The sequence below is a fragment of the Hirundo rustica genome, chromosome 1 (genome assembly GCF_015227805.2).
Source record: "Hirundo rustica isolate bHirRus1 chromosome 1, bHirRus1.pri.v3, whole genome shotgun sequence".
NCBI classification, from domain to species: domain Eukaryota; kingdom Metazoa; phylum Chordata; class Aves; order Passeriformes; family Hirundinidae; genus Hirundo; species Hirundo rustica.
Window position 1 is genome coordinate 108,408,335 of NC_053450.1, and position 14,946 is coordinate 108,423,280.

General features: G+C 40.3%; 1 protein-coding gene across 6 annotated transcripts in view; it reads left to right on the plus strand.

The window, feature by feature from the left end:
• Window positions 1-14,946, plus strand: part of ELMO1 (engulfment and cell motility 1) — a 306,304-nt gene that overhangs the window by 202,413 nt on the left and 88,945 nt on the right. The window lies entirely within an intron of this gene.

The following is a 14,946-nucleotide window of genomic DNA, read 5'->3' on the forward strand; positions in this document are numbered from 1 at the left end:
AAAAACCCCAAACCCTACAGACAAACAAACAAACAAAACCTGAAAACAAAAATTCAACCAAAAGCTCCTCAGTAAGAATTCTGGAAGCTTCAGCCAATTTCCTGACCCTCAGAAAAGCAGTAAAGAACAGGTCTGTCTTAGTGGTCCCTAGGCATCAAATTTTTACCCAATTTACCATGAGGCTGAACAATATCTCTGATGTTTTTTAAAATGGCAAATTCATGTTTTTGTGGTCAGGTGTCATCCTTATCTTTGTTGGGGTCCTCTGACTGGATCTTGAAGGTCTCCCTGGGAGATATTGGTTGTAGAATGTTGTTTGAGAATGAAAAGTGAGACTGCTGCTCTGTCAGCATATGCCTTACAAGTGGTCTGAAATCACCAGACTAAAATGTTATGTTAGAGCAAATAGGAACGATCATACCTGATTCTAATTGGAACTATCTATTATTGAAGTGGTCCCAATCTCCATTTTCTACTTCAGAATGAAGGTGAATTTTTTTTTCTTCACAGTGAGGAATAACCTTTGTTGAGTTCTTTCAGGCAAGTTAGTTGGCAGCAGTATCAGAGCCCCGGCTAAAGAGAAAAAGGAAGTCCAATATGTATGCTGTTGTAGCCAGATGACCCAGAGCCTTGTTCTTACATTCCATGTTCTTATGTGGAATTTCTGACATGCTTCTCCTGCCTAATGATCCAGGAACACAAAAGGAGCAATAGCAAGATTATTCCCTGAACAGTATAGGGTTGCTAAAATCAAGAGCTTAAAAAGCAACTTCATAAAAACTAGTTTGTAATATGTGGTTGTTTTAAATAACTGTATGAACAGCTGCCCATTACTTACAGACCTATCTCAGTAGAAGAAGGATTTGTCTACATAATTTCCCATACTTGAGTTGAAATATTATTAGCAAACTTAGGGAATTCAGCTAAAGAATGGTTCCATTTCTGGCACCAGCCTAGGTCAGCCTACAAGGAAAACAAAGAAATTTACTTTGCAGTGTTAGGCATCGTTGTGGAGGTTCATAGGAGATCAGAGAGTTTTTTCTCTGATATGACTAGTTTGCTACTTGTGTTTTCTGTTGCTGGTAGTCCTGCGATTTCCCTTATCTGTTCTGTCAGGTTCAGCAACATTGACACTGTGTCTTACTGCATGTGTCATTGAAGACATGGGCAATTCTTAACTCATTGGGGCAATCCTGAAACGTTTGCCGTTGGGCTACCAGGGTTTGTGTCTGGTGGTGGCACTGTGCTGCATGATCCTGAACCCAGCATCTCTGCCTGCAGATATCACTCTTGTTTTTGTAGCTGTTTCTGTAAAGGGGAGGGAATGCTAAGCTCTTACCTCTCTCATTTCTAGCGCTTCTCTAATTATGTTTTGCTTATCTAAGTCCTTTCTTAGAGTCATAAGGAGATTTTTGTGCTCTTAGCCCCTTCAAATGACATGTGGTGTTGGTGTGAATTACTCAGCTGATAAACATCTGAACGGACCTGTGAGTGAAGCAGACTGTGTTGTTGTGTGGGCTTGTGAAGCACTTGATGGTTTGTGGGGGCTGATATGTTTTTATGGTAGTTCCCAAGGTTTACCCATCTGGTTGGTAGGTGACAGCTGCCAGTGCAGCCCATGGCGTTACCAAACTACACACCACCGTTTTTCATCCTTACCTGGCCAGAGGTTTTGGTGATCACATGTTAGCATTCTGTCTGCATCTTCTCTGTGTGCTAAGGGTACCCATTTCTGTGCAGTCACTTTTGGAAACTTGGCAGGCAAGGGCCATGTGAGCCCAGGGAGCATTTGGCCTGTCCTTTCAGAAGTGAATGGGAAGAGAGAAGACCTCACCAGATGCAGTGATTTACTTGTGTGAAAAAAAAAAAAAATCTTCTATCTTCTCTTTGTGTTTCTATTTTTCAGTTTCAATAACTTGATTATCATGGCAGTGTATGAAACACACCTTTTTATGGTTACTATCCCCCTGCCTGATGGGATAATTTGTTTTATTCCTTTCTCCATGCCTTCCTTCCTTAAAACCTCCAAAACAAAATTGGACACTCTCAGTATATTGATTGGAAAATCTTGAGACCTGGACATTCAGCTAAAAAAATCTAGACTGCTTGGTTTGATGTTTAATCATAATTGGAGCTTTTTAGTTTAATTTCAAACTTCTGATTAATCACAGTAGCTTTGTATATAGGGGGTCTGTAGGAGGTCCGTGTGCACATACGGAGAATTATTTCCTTCTCTCCTGAACTGGGGAATGACAGGCACTAAAAGAGGCGAGGTGATTGAATTTCCCCTCAGGTTTTAGTGCCTGGTCTCAAGGGCTCTTTAAGCCACATATTAAGATTTCCTTTTAAAGGCAAAGTGGCATACTGTGCCAACATGGTGCTTCAGTTTATTTTGTGGAGATTCTAAATAGGTTTGTTCATTTTTAAAGTTTCAAAAATAATTAAACCAGCATTTTGCTCACGGTTGGAAGAATTTTATGGTATTTTAGTGAAACATTTATGATCTCATGCTTTACCCAATTCTTATTCATTAAAAGAGACATGTTTTGTCAACTCTTGCATGAAAAAAAGTCCTTTGATGTCTATGGTGGTGTATGACACTGTCAGACCTAAAACCTTTTTTTTCTGTCTCTCTATATACTAGTAGATGTCTGAATAGAATAATTCAGACAGGCAGCTAAGCTTATATTATGCCTTTGTAACATTTTAAGACATGCATAATTCATGTTTTGTGAGTTTCTTAGAGAAATTAAGATGCAGTTGTATAGATAGATGTGCAAGTAGCAACAATTCCATTTGAAACCTTTTTGTTTTTATTTGAGCCTACAGATGATCAAAGGACACTTTACAAGTTTCTCCAAAGTCATTTGTGAGCAGACAGCATGGTTTATGGCTTTGAAAATATAATCTAGTCTCCAAGCTTTACATACTTCTACATGTTTTATTAAAGCAGAAGAAAGCATTGTGTACTGATTTTTGGAGTCAGTGCTGACTGTAAGAAAGCTGGCCTGAGTTATCTCACATCCAGCATCTAGAAACCTTCATCAGCAACCTGCCCATTTAAATAGGTGCTCATCAGTCAAATTTCTGTCACGTAGGGACAACCTACACCCTGCTTAGGGTAATCAGCTTCTGCTGTCAGACAGACTGGGATGTACTTAAATTGATTTGGAGTTTATTGTTTAATTTTAACACGACGGTAGGTGGAATGCAAAGTACCTGCCATGTACCTGCCAGTAAAATTCCTCCCATGGGGCCAAATGAAAGCATACTCCCAAAGGAAAATTTTTTGTTGATCCCCACTAGATGCACTTTAGTAAACGCACCTGGATTGCCCTAATGTGATTGCTATCTCTTTAATGATCATCTTGTAAAGTACACATATTGTTTCTTGGGATACAAGGAGACAGCAAGTAGGACATTGTGTAGGGGAAAAGATTATTCTCTTAACTCTGGTTTCTAGAGATTTCAGTCAGCTGCTTTTAGTGGGTTTGAAGTTCATATGCTAATAGGAGGAAGGGTAAGCAAATTTAATTGCAGCCATAGCTTGTCTTATTAAACCTGCAGAACAGAGTGAGCCATCTGCTAATTCTGTACCTAGTGTTGTACCATCTTAAAAAAAGCAGATTAAGAGTAAAAATAACTGCTTCCAGTCCCAGCGTGGAAAGAAAAAGACAAAATTTTTTTACTTGGCTAGCAGAGTGTCAAAGCTGTATTATAGAGAATGGGCACAACGTGGCTTCTTTTATTAGAGTAGTTATTGGGTTTTAGATGACCAAAAATGACTACTCGTAACAAGATGCAGATTATCATTCCAACATGGCTAAAGTTAAATAGGAGAAGCCAAAACTGAAAAAAATGTAAGTACTATGATAAAAGGTGCTTGAAAGCAAAATCCACTGCATTCACTAAAACTAGAGGTTTGAGGAATAGGAAAGTGGGACAAGATTGGCTAATGATGCTGCCAATGAGTTTTTCTTGTTACTTAGAGATTTAGTTAATTTGCCCTCTGGACATGTGCTTGAGATCATCATGGTATAATACATGAGCTTTTAAATATTTTATGAAAACCTATTTTGTAATAAGAATCTGTAATAATATTACATTATATAGAAGAAGGAGAAGAAGGAAATATTTTGTAGTAAGAAAAATAGCCTCAGAAACCTCAAAAAACTGGTTTCAGCATTCAGCTAGTGTCCATTTCACAGTGGCAACCTGGTGAGGAGCTGCCCTTGTGGTATCTGGCTATTTCAGGGACCTGCCAAACTGCAGCACCTGATCCCCCTGCAGCAGGGGGGTCTGCTAAGCAAGATGATAAAACACCTCACTGACAGGCATGCACAAAACAAACTACCTTTGTGGTGATCAGAAGAGTAGACATTGTTCACAGCGGCAACAGATGCAAACAATAAATGCCCTACGTGAGTCCTGTAATTAAACAGCAAAGCGAACACGGAGGCATTTGATAAGCACAAAAGATGTTTATGGCTTATGCTCAAACTCGGTGAACATTTTTCCTTGCTCACTGACAAGATAACAGGAAAGGTAACCAAGCGTAACATAAAAATGAAAAATTACCATTTCCTTTCTCGGTGGAGGTTTGGAAATGCCATGCCATAGGTTTCTCATCTTCTCCAGTGTTGTCATGTTTCTAGCAGCTGTAGGGATGAATAATTGTGGAAGGCTGAGTTCAAAATATGACTAAGTGTTCAAAGAAAGGCTCTTAAGAAGCAAACTTTTGTGGGCAGTAGTTTGTGTGAACACCTGTGTGGTGGGAATCTACTATCAGGTAATGTGAGTTACCCATGAGGAAGCAAAGGCCTGCAGTGTCATTTTGAAAGAGTCAGAGCAGCAGTGTGGCAGAGGAGCTGTCACCAGCTTTCCTGGGTCCACTGCAAACTGGGGAGACTGGAGGAGAAGACTCTGCAGAGAACCTGTCCAAAATGCCCTCTGGCTGCACTTTTGTTTTCCTAATGCTAGTCCTTGCCATGGCAGCTCTGTGCCTGACCTGGAAGTTACAGGGCTTTGCCTCACTCCTGTGGGAGCAGCAGGTCCCCAGCATGCTCAAGTGATCCCCTCTAGTGGCACTAACAATATTCTGCACTTTTCTGCTCCTTGCAGGCTTGGCCAAGTCCTGATAAGCCACACTTTACAGGAGGGAGACAAAGGCACCCAGAGCTGAAGTGCCTTGGCTGTGAAGCCGCTGCAAAGTCAAAATCAGAACCAGGATGTCTGGCCACTCACTCCAGCCTCCTCCATCACCCTGCCACAGTACCAGCTCTAGCCCCAAAGGGGTGCTTTCCTCTCTCTGTGCCTCTCTTTCCCCCCACACAGCTGCACAGGGAGGCTTGGAGAAGGATGGCAAATGGTAGCTTCAGAAAATGAAAGAAGCGTTACCTCAAACAAGAGAGAAAATAATTCAGACAAACTCAAAAGTAAAATCTTTTGGTCAGTCTTTAAACCTGTTTGTCACCTCCTTTTCAATTCAATGAAAGAAGAAAGGAAAGGGATGATAAACAGCTCTTCGCAGATGCTCTCCAAAGTGTTATTGTTTTCTTATGGGTCTGAAGCAGATGAATTTAACTTCTTTTGGGAGAAGCTTTGGAAGGCTGTTCTGTTTGCATTATACTGTTGGGAAATGCCGGGCTAGTGGAATGATTGCACCTCTCTGTTAGCTTTATTGCACTTTCCCTTGAGAATGCTTTGTTTATATCAGTCAGGGATATTGCAAATAAATTATTCTCACATAGAATGAAATCAGTATTCCCCAGGCTGGGGCAGATTAGCACAAATTAAATCCCACATTTTCACACCTGAGACCAATAGTACTTTATTAACTTTTATTGGAAACAGATAATTGCTATAAATATATTGTGTCATTAATTGTGTGATGCACAAATTTATAAAAAAAATTTGTGGCAATTAACATTTTGCAAGTCTGCTGCGTAGATTACAGAGAAAATGAGACTTTTTAATTGAAGAAACTATTCCCTTCAAATACAATAGGAATCCTTTAGAAAGCATAATTTGCGTGCAGAAAAATTGTAAGGTCTATTCCATTAACAGCTTCTTCCTTGAGAATGGTCTTTTTTAAGCAGTGCGATTGAATGTGGTGCAGAGAAAGCCTGTTTAAGACCTTTCCTTAGCATTTGGTCAGTGTTCCCTCTATGCTTTTTGTGACCTGGATATTCCAAATGTATGCCTTTATCCGCTGCTCTTTTAGGAATGGCTCTATTTAGTCTTCATCTCTGTGCATTTATCTCCACCTGTCAGATCTCCAGATGTGTCCCATAGCACTCATCTGCTGCTCCTGGTTGAAGGAACCTGGGAAGAGGTGTTCAAGATGCTGAAGAGGCATCTTTCCTTTTACTGAGGCATCAGTCTGTAAAAATCAGATTTAAGAGTTCATATCCCAAAAATCAGGGCTATCAGGCTCAAAAGAACTGAACAGTATCACATTTTTAAGGCTCGATGGTTGCTTCATTTTGAAAAATTTTCAGTCTCAACTAGCATTGTCAAGAATGCAAATATATTTTAAAAAAATTATTTGTGAAAATTAAGTACTTAGTCTAACTCACCCTTTTTCTGCACTTTGTAGCTTATGAACTATTTTTCTAGTTCAAAGACTTTCTTCATTTAACTATTTTCTGTCTTTGCCACAAGGGTTTGGAAGTCTTTAGTGGTAGGGTTATATCTAGTTACAGATGAACAATCCTTCTTCAGTGATCACATACGCAGTGATTTCATGGAGGGCATAGCCTTAAAAGGAAAAGCATTTTCAAGCTCGATTTCTGCCCATTTATATGCTAGGATGGATGCACCAACAAAGAGATGGATTCTTCCAGCCAAAAGTCAAGGAAAGGAAAGCGTGTCTCAACAAAGCATCTGCTATTTAAAACAAGAAAAGGGTATTTTAGTGTAATCCATTCCTTGGCCAGCAGCTTGTCTTGTCCTTTCCCTGGTGGTAAAAGACGGTGTTCGTTTCAGCAGTGTCATCTCTTATTTGTGGAAAATCTAGCCATTATTGGATTTTATCCCCCAGATTTCTAGTGAAGTCTACGTGCTACTGTAGAACACATACAGGTCTGTGTAAAACCCTAGAGATGATAATTTTTAAAGCTGCTAGCACTTCATACTTTCAAAGCACTCGTCATTTTCATCTTAGTGCGTGGTGATCAAACCAATAAACTTTCTCAGCCTTCAAAAAGATGATTGAGCGGAAAACCCGATAACCAGAGGAGAAACGCTGAGTGTAGGTTATCTGTGCTAACTGCTCTTTTTCTACTCCACAGAAACCTTTTGCACTGGAAAAAAAAATGCCTCAGTTGCATGTAGAGTGTGTTAGTCATGAAGGGAAATGATAAAACCTAACTGGAACTGTCACCAAAACAGCATATTTTGTGATATTGCCCCTGTCATTCCTGTCTGAAAGTGTGGATAATAATCAGATTCCAAGAACCACTCTTGTCTCTGTATTTTTATTTATTCTTTCTAGGATATGTTTTTGTAGTACAGTTAAATCAGAGGAGCATGGCATATGGCTTTTTGCTGCATGAATTGCTGCTGATGTGAATGTCAGTGGGCATATAATACCAGATTTTCACTTTGTGAATCACAATGCGTGGAATTCAGCCTGAGAGCTCCCCAGACCATAGACCTTATTATAGGCAAATAAAAAGGGAAGGATATGGGGAGAGGTGATGTCTCGGATATTTTGTTTCAGTTGAAATGAGGTTATCTTGATGAATGATGCAGCTGACAATGAGATTGTTATAGCCTCTCTTGAAGCAGCAGAAGAGCTTGTATTATTGTTGGTTTGCTTTAAGTAATTGCAATCTAAATAGCACCGTGGTTGAAAAGAGCAGCAGAAATCTTTCATATGTGTCTCATAAGCAAGGCCAGGATGCTTATTTGTTTTTGTCTCATCTCTCCTTATACAAATGTCCTTCATTGTTTGCAGCTTACGTCTCGCGTATTGTCTTGATTGAATATGTCAGTCACCATTAAAGAGGTGTTTGCCAGTCAGTCGCTGCTGCTGCCTGTCTCTATTTTTAGCACATGAGGTAACTGGCCAGCATCTGACAAGCTGATCCTGCTACCCGATGCACCAGTGTAAATTAAGGTTGGCTGTGACAGAGGCAGATGGGAGGGAGGGCCGCTGGGAGAGGAGAGGAGAGGAGAGGAGAGGAGAGGAGAGGAGAGGAGAGGAGAGGAGAGGAGAGGAGAGGAGAGGAGAGGAGAGGAGAGGAGAGGAGAGGAGAGGAGAGGAGAGGAGAGGAGAGGAGAGGAGAGGAGAGGAGAGGAGAGGAGAGGAGAGGAGAGGAGGGGAGAGGAGGGGAGAGGGAGGGGAGAGGGAGGGGAGAGGGAGGGGAGAGGGAGGGGAGAGGGAGGGAGGGGGAGGATGGTGTGTGGGTGCAGATGGACTCTCCTCTCCTTTACCCACATCAGCTATCTCAATCCCTGCCCATGCCATGCACACTGGGCCAACACAGGTACTTGCACTTGCCTCTGATGGCTCTCTGTAGGCTACCTTTATTAGATTGTCACAGGTTAAATTATGCCTTGGTGTGCTAATGTGAATCGTCCTCAAGTTCCCAGACACTGGATGAGAGGGAAAATGTAGGAGGTGAGGGGTTTAGCACATACTTTCTGAAGGAAGTGTTAGGTTTTGCCCCACAGAGTATTTGGCCTTGAAACCACAGCAGAGGCAGCTATTCGGGATGGTAGTGAAGCTTAGGCATGTGAACTTGGCTTCTGCCACTTTTCCACTGAGAGCTAAATAGCATACTGGGGGATGGAAGGTGTTGTGTGTGCCTCTGAAAGTCGCAGAGAAAGAGGTCTCTTGCTCAAAGAAGGCTCTTTTTTCTTTGCCCTTTCCCCTCTTCATTGTGAATTTAAATACTATACAAAAAAATCTTGTGGATTTATTGATGATAAAATGTAATTTATTGGGAGGTTCCATCCCAGTTCCTCAAGTTACCTTTATATGTTGGTCATGATAAGTAGAGAAGCAAGGCCCCCAGTAATACATATGAAAGCTGAGGAATATCACCTTAAAAGCTGAGCACAGGAATGGAGACCGATTTGATACCATGTAAGTATATTGGCCCAAACAAGAGGGAGAGGTGAAGGAACAAATATCAGAATCCTTGAAAAAAACTTTTGTGTAGATGATTAAAGATTTTGCCATGTCAGCCGAAGATATTTGTGCCCTGGCCATGAAACTGTAATGATCAAGAACCAATCCTTGCATCAAGAATGTCAAGTCTGCCTCTAAAAGACTTCTTTGAAAGTATCTGGAGAAACAGCTTCCACACATGCTTTGAATTTTATGGTGTTTTTTTGCTCTGAAGATTTGTCTTTAGATTTCAAGCATCAGTTTTCTATCTTGGGGAAACTTACTGATCTTTCTGGCGTTACTGATAAGAGAACCTCATCAGCAAGAGCTTAAAAATTGCAGTTCTATCCATTTTGCTTGCTGCCTAGAACTTTTTGTTGTATTTAACCAAGAGCCCAAAGGAAACCACAGATCTCATCATATCATTGTTACATTGTCAGCCTCTTCAGAAGCAATTGACCAGCCCTTCATAGTGAAAATAACATCTCTGAAGTCACCAAGTGGAAAAATGAAACATCCTTGTTTTTGTAGAATCCGATAAAGAATGTAATATAGCTGTCAAGATTTTAAGATTCCTTCCAAGAACTCATTTTTCTGTAAGCCAGGGTTCTGGAAATTGTTAAATGACTGTCTCCTTCCCTAGGGATCTGCAAGTAGTTAAAGGGCTGATTTTCTTTTTTGGTGTGATTGTCATATAACTGGTCCTTCTTCAGTTTAAGGCCTATATATGGTGGTTTTTTGTTGGTGGTGTGTGGGGTTTTTTGGGGTTTTTGGGTTGTTTTGGTTTTTTTGTGGTTTTTTTTTTTTGTTTGTTCAGTGTTTTTTTTTTTTTTGTTTGGTTGTTTTTTTTTTTTTTTTTTTTTTTTTTTTTTTTTTGAAAGCTAGTGACTGGATGTAGCAATCTTACTGAATTTCTCTCTCTGTTTTAAGTGAAGTTTCCTTTAACTTCTCTCAATGTTCAGTACTCCAATCTCCAACAGGATTTATTCCCCCAGACTTTGTTTCTGCCTGTCCTCTTCCCTTGGAACAATGGCATGCCTCATAGTACTTCCACCTGCCCTAAGGAGAGTGTTAATGGCTTTTCTCACTTTCTAGCTGAGGACACCTGCTGACTACTTTGGGCAGCCACATCTGTCAAGACATCAGAAAAGACCCTTTCATAGGTCATAGAATATTGGAAGCCAGTTTTTTGAGCTAGGATGGGTGTTACTGGCAGCTATTTTCAGCAGTGGTAGAAATCTGAAGGCCACTGTTAAAACTGTAAAGTCAAAATTACACGCGTACATGTGTTTCTTATTCCTAAAAATTGATCCCTATGGACAAAAGAATCTTACCTCAGAAGTAGCAATATAAATACATTTTAATATTGATGGCAGAGAACAGGATATTCCTTTATCTAGCCTAATTCTGCACGCAGTGGTCTTCAAAGTTTAATTTACTTAGAGAAAAGAACTGTCTCCACCAATCTGGGAGATGAGCTTCAGGTAAAAGGTATTGTATGTGTGCAGCTTGAAAATGGATTCAGTTATATGCATGGTCTAAATGGCCATTTGCTGTGTAAAATCCTTAAAGTACCAGGCAAAATCTTTAAACTGGTGGTTCTACTTGAGGAGAAAAGAAAGAAAATAACTCCATAAAACTTATTTACCTTTGCATGGGTTGAGGGTGTTTTATTGCCTTGTTGATTGTAAGCTCCGGAGAACAGGATGTTTCATAGCTGCTCAATTTGCCTTAGTTATTAGAATTTGCAAGAGTTTGATGATTCTAATTTCTTTCTCTATGCTTCTTGATTTTAGTACTAGAGTAACACATCAGTGTCTTGTATTGATTTTTAGGATGGCCAGGGTTTTGATACTAATTTCTGCGGATATTTTCTTTCACACTAAAAGCTGAGGATGGGTGATGGCAAGGCAAATTGAGGACTCAGAAAGGATAAATTCATGTTTTGCAAGTACTGTTGTAGATGCTTGCTTGTAGGACATTCTCTGGGCTGATGAGTATCATGAATCACCAGTGCACCCTTGTGTAGTGTGGACTAAAACTGCACTCTGGGTTGCATTAGCTAAAGCACAGCTAGCATGGCAGAGGAAGGGATTATTTCCCCCACCTTGGCCTTTATGAAGCATCAACTGGAAGACTGTGTCCAGTTTTGTGCCCTAGAAATGGGGAGAAACTGATGAAATGGAGATAGTCCTGCAAAAGGCTACCAAGATGATTAAGGAGGATAGAGCATGTGGTGTTCAAAGGGAATGTGAAGGAAGCAGATTTGTTCATCCTGGAAAAGGCTGGATCCGGGGAGGCTCCAGTTGTACCTTCTGCCACTGTTTGAACAAGAAAGATGAGGAGAAGATGCACACCCTTCTCAGTAGTACACAAAGAAGAAACAAAGGAAACTATTAGGGTGTAAGGATAAAATACTCCCGACTGCTGATACTGGTGCAGCTCTTGAACCAGTTGCATAGAGAGATTATGAAATCTTTATCCTTGGAGGAAAACAGAACTTGCCCAGAGTTACCCTGAGGAGCCTGACTTAAGTATGAAATTAGCTCTGCTGTGTCTGCAGGACTTGATGCCTAGAACTGTCTAGCAGCCTGAATTATTTTGTAGTTTTATGGGTAAAAGCTACTTTCTCATGCAGTAGGATATCTTATCCAAATAGGAGGAAATAGTAATTCATATCATTAATCATCATTGAAACAAACTCAGATGGCGCATCAGCCAAACTCATAAATTTTTGCTTATGTTAAATAAGGCGTAAAAAATCCTTGTGATGGATTCCGTAGCCACTTTAACAAGTCAGGCTTTCCCCATTAACTGTGGTGATCCCTTTAAAGCAGTTTTAACTTGTCTTAGCTCTGACAGATGAACTGTTACTATTCAGGGGCGTTCAAGCCCCTTCAGAAATGTGAAAGCATTTTTTCAAAATTTTCTTGCCAACATTGACGAAAGTATGTTTTACTTTGTACATTGCTACATTTACTGAATGTTTACCGCTGGCTATACTGCAGCATAGCTGGCATGGTAACCTCTCTAACCACAGTGATTCATTAAGTTGTTTGAACCCTAATACTTGAAGCAGGCCATGTGTGTAGAAGTTGCAGAGCCATGTCTGGCTACTAGTGGATTGATTTGGGGGATGCTTGTTGTTTTGTGGCTGGCTGTTGGGGTTTAGGGTTTTTTAGTAAGTGCTTTGTCTTGTACAAAAACCTTTGCTTTTGCTAAAGCTCCATTGCTTACCCGTTCTAGCTTCAGGTGCAAGCTGTCATTTAACCATCCCAGGAAGTTTCAGGTCTTTCTTTTAAGCACAGGTTTGTGACCAAAGGAGAACACCATTTAAATTGACAGAATATACAAAGAGTAAAAAGGAAGAACTGAAAAGTGATGTTAAGTGATTTTTAGTAGGATAACAAGAATGCATAAATTATGTTCCTGCATGTTTCCTGAAAAGTTAGTGGTAGAGATGGGAACTTAGCCCACACCTCACTTGTCAGTCCTTTGATGACAAGACAACTTTATCTCGGTTTCTCTTCTCATATCCTGATACACAATTCTGTTAGCAAGGAGAGAGGTTTTTTCCCTCTGTGGTGGAAGCATATTCTGCATTTAAGCAAACTATTTACCCTTTGTTTACATCCCATAAAGGGTAAAGTAATGAAGTGGTTAGATGCAGTGTTTCCTGTACTTTTGGTGTAAATGGCTGAAAAGAAAATGTTTGGCAGTTTAAGACAGTAATGAGAAGAGATGGCATTCACAGTGTCTTTTTGTGCACAATTTCACGTGCACAGTTAGAAGCAGTCAAAATTTGAGAGTAATTATGAAAGAACCAGAGCTGCCAGAATTTTTTTTTCCCCTCTCTCTTGAAATGACCAAAGAGACTGCAGTCCTAAATGACAGTTTAATAATCAACCAGTATTTACCAGTATGCACATACCTGAGCACAGCACTGGCAATGCCCACCAAGCCAAGCTAGGGCACACAGCCCAGCACTGCAGCTGGCTCTGTGGGGGTGAGCCTCTGTGGCTGCCACAGGTGTTAGAGATGCTCTGTATTGGGCAGAAAGTAAGACAGGACCTTGAATACAGAAACCTGTATGTTTGTGATGCCTGGCTCCAGCACAAAGCATCAGTGCTGTTATTGCCAAGGAGACACTATGCCTCAGCCTTTCTGGGAAAAAAGTTCCCCATTGTCCAGATGTGAAAATTAGTTTCTGGCTAACATAGAAATGTTGAGCACCACTTGACAGCAAGACAACAGCTCAGGTATGGAAGGCAGCCAGACCTCACTGCAGGCTGTGGCTTGGGTAGAAAGGTTGTCTATAGTGACAGTATTAAATAAAGAGTTATTAAAAAGCTTCCAAAAGCTTTCCATCCTGCAAAGCAAAGCTACTCTATTTAAACTGATAATTTTAAAATAAAACGGCTGCAGAGAAACCAAGAAAACCAGCAAATCCCTTCTCTCTGTTTTTCCAGATAGTACAAAGTGTTATTTATAAAAATAATATTAAAAAAAAAAAAAAGTTAAAAATCTATTTATAAATCAAAAGAAGAAAAGCAGGGAAAAAATTGTACAAGCAGCATTAAGCTGCAAAAATTTTCCTTGGACACATAGCAATACCTTTTCAAAGCAGCATATGGAGTTTATTCTGGTGACTCTAATTTTAACATGAATGGGAGTCACGTGGAATACTCCTGGCATACTGCTTTGAAAATATATCCCTGCATGATTAAGGAAGACTGAAATCTTTTTAAACATGTGTTTTGTTGGTTTTTTTTAAACCAATTCTGAAATGTTTTTAAAGGAAAGCATTAATGGAATGAAAATACTCCAACACTGAACAAAGCGGTAATGTAACAGGTAGAAATACTACTGTGTTAGCACTGTAGATATGTTTGTGTTCCAGAGGCTGGATAATGAAGAGTGAGGAAAACTTGGAGTTTGTACCCACTGTTGCAACTGCCTCTGCATTGCTTGACCTTTATAAATTTGTCTCTTCACTTGGAAGATGAAGAAATCATTCCACCTACCATGTGCAAAGAGCAGAGGGTTCAGCGAAGAGAGTACAAGGCGGGACTTGTCTCTGCGATGGCAATTGCCACGCAGCAGTATTGACAGCATCTTTAGCTCGTGGATGATCGCATCTGAAGAAATATGTACTCTGAAGATCAATTAGAGAGAGGCTCATTAGCGGGAAGGAAGTTCTGAGCAGATGCAGCAGCCCTGACAAAGTGAGCCGGAACACTGATAGAGCTCGGCCTGGTGTGTGGGCTGTATGTGAAGCAGGGTTGCTGCAGGGAGGTTCAGAGAGTCCTTTTTGACAGCCGGTCCTTCCTACCCGTCTTCAGAGAAAGCAGTCTTAACAGCTTCTTGAAATATTTTGAAAAGGATAAGACAGAAAATGTCCATAACACCATACTGATGAATACAGACCTTGAGCATAGTGAGGAGTATGGACTGATATCCTGTCCGTAGTTGTATCTGGTGCCTTCCAAAGATGCTGAGAAAGACGGAAAAGTTACTTTTCCTTTTCTAATACCTTTTTTCTCTCTTTTTTACTCTGAGAATGCAAGGTATATTTATATAACTTTAGTTATATAAATATATTGCGTGGGCTGCTGCTTCGGTGCTTGAGGATCTCCTCTGATTGTTTGCAGTTACCTTATTGCCTGTCTTCTTAATGTTTATCTATCTTGACATCAGAGACACTCACACAAAAAAAAAAAAAAGAAAATACCTGCTTCTTATTCTTTTCATGAAGTCTTCACCAGGGATGTCATGATGCTGAGCTCACCTGTCCTTTTTATCTATTGACTTTGAGTGGAGTTTCTCCG